Here is a 2,777-nt window from a genome sequence, read left to right as displayed (position 1 = left end):
TCCAATATTGATGGTGCACCAGAAGCCAGAGGCCTTGAACCAGACCAATAACTCATTACACAGTGAACATTTGCAAGTAAAGCTGTTTGGACACAAGGGTCTACTGTGCAACACACTGCAGCTCCCAATGCCACTGAGATGAATGAAGAGGTGGAGAGGCAGTAAAGACAGAGGAGTGAAGTGTTATTTTTCTTTGTTTGTTTTAGTTTTGCTTTTTTAAAAAATATTTTTTTATTTTTCTTTTATTACTTTTATTTTATTTTTATTTGTTTTTCAATTTTCTTTTGCGGGGGGATGCTACAAGGGTAAAAGATGGACATGGAGGGACTGGGAAATGAGTGGGATTGGGGTGCATGATGTGAAATTCCAGAAGAATCAATAAAAACTATGTTAAAAATAATCTTATATTTTGTTACTCATTAACAATGGAGGGTGTTGATATACAAAGGAGACTAACTACTCAGACACCTACTAACCACAGAGAGATTAAATAGTTTGAATCTAGGCTCTCATAACTCTTCTTTTGTGAGCTCACACACATGAGGTGTTTACTGGGCATGGAAGGGTGTGTCAGGTCCCCAGAGCATCTCAGTAGGATCTAAGGGCAGGAACTGGACAGTGGAAACTTTGAGATCTTGGGACCACTTTGAAGAATTAAAGCCAAGTAGAAATCTTTGTGGCCATGCCTTATGAAATGTATGGGTCAAATCCCGTGAAATTGCCAGCATTTGACCAATTTCTATTTATAAAAATGAGAGTTCCAATGATTTAACCTAACGCAAGTTGTATAATCAGTGCTGAGGTGCACTCAGTATGAGGACTGGAATCAAGATCTGGTGATTAAAATAAAAACAGAGAGGGGTCGTTTCCCTTGGCTCCAAAGCTGCACATTCCACAGTTCTGAGATAACTGAATTGGTAGCCCCGAGCAACTTTTGTTTTATGTGGTGCTAGAGATTGAATCCAAAGTGGCATGCATACTAGGTAGGCATGCTACTAACTGAGCTACAGCCACAGGCTCTGAGAACACCTCTCTAGGGGAGCAGGAGGAGGGATTTCTAGTTCTCTTATACTCCCATTGGCACCAGGATGAGAGGTACAGGCTTCTCCAACTAAAACCTCTGCCTGGCTCCCAGCCCTCTGTCTCAAGTCCCAGAGAAGGCTTATTACCCATCGTTAGAGCCTGAGTTTTACACACACACACACACACACACACACACACACACACACACACACACACAGAGAGAGAGAGAGAGAGAGAGAGAGAGAGAGAGAGAGAGAGAGAGAGACAGACAGACAGAGAGACAGAGAGAGACAGAGAGAGAGAGAGAGAGAGAGAGAGAGAGAGAGAGAGAGAGAGAGAGAGAGAGAGAGAGAAGATATATTGTGTGGCTAGCCTTAAATATATCAGAATGCGATCTTATTTAGAAATAAAGTGACTATAGCTGTATTAGCTAAGATGAAGACTTAATGACTTTGAAGGATGGAAATAATATCCAATGTGATCAATGTGCTTCAAAAAGCAACGAGAGACAGAGATGCCCAGGGAAGAGACAGGCATTTGATGACACAGGCAGAGATTGGAGTGAGGTGCCTGTCAACCAAGGAAAGACGAAGGGGACAGCCACCACAGAAGACAAAGGAGCACCCTTTGGGGAAACTCCCCTGCTTTGAAAAGAATGCAATTGCGCTTTCATGTGGCCAGGTAAGGTCACCCCTGAGCTTCTGAGGAAACGTGGTCCTGCTGACGTCTTGATTTCAGATTTCAGCTGCCACAACAGTCAGGTAAGAAAGCTCTCCTATTCGAAGTTGCCTAGTTTGTGACACTCCATCGTGGCAGCCTTAGGAAATGGATCTATCTACCTTATGGATTCCCTACCAACCCCAGGCTCCTGCTCCTGTCTTTCATCAGCATGCTTATGAAAATAAAGTTGTCATAGGAAAAGATAGGCATTGTATTTCAGAAAACATAACTCACTAGACTGACTCATTTCAGAATGTTCTAGAGAGCTGGAAGATTTTTCTTTCCAGAATTTTGAGTTTGGGGATTGTGCATGCAAACTCTGTCCCAGTATGAGTTTTGTTAAACATGTGATGATTATCTTTTTGTTCAGTTTACTCTGAGCCTCAGTCTTACTTATGGACTGTTGAACAAATGGACTGGCTTCCCTTGAAGCAGCAAGGTCAAGGGCTGGGTGGGTCCTCTCTAGTAGCCATAACTGGTCTACTATCAGTCATTACTGAAGTTGTGTTAAGCTGTAAGTGTTATTGTGGAGATGTAATATTTTATGTCAGTATCATCATTGGTAACTAATCCAGGATGCATTCAGCAGTTATATGATGATTAGCCAGACTAAGACATAAGTCAAGCACAGATATATTCACAGTACTTACTGAGTATCTGCCCTGTATCAGAGAAGGGCCGAAAGATTTCCAAGGCCTGATCTTGTTAGCTGTGCTCTGTAACTCCCACACATGGTGTGACGGTTGTTAAAATCAATTTACGTGTATAGGTATTTTGTCTGCATGTATGTCTGTGCACCGTGTGTGTCTGGTGCCTGAGAAGGCCATAAGAGGGCATCAAATCCCCTGAGACTGGAGTTTGTGAGGGGTCATGTGAGGACTGGGAATTGAACTCCAGTCCTCTGGAAGAGAAATAAATACTCTTGACAGTACAGCCGTTTCTCCAGCCCCATGATGATTGGTTTTAATGTCAGCTTGCCACAAAGTAGAATTTCCTGTGTGGAGAACTTCAACTGAAGAATTGTTCTGTTTGCC

This window comes from Peromyscus eremicus, chromosome 7, assembly GCF_949786415.1.
Source record: "Peromyscus eremicus chromosome 7, PerEre_H2_v1, whole genome shotgun sequence".
Classification (NCBI taxonomy): Eukaryota; Metazoa; Chordata; class Mammalia; order Rodentia; family Cricetidae; genus Peromyscus; species Peromyscus eremicus.
Note: the sequence above shows the minus strand (reverse complement) of the source record.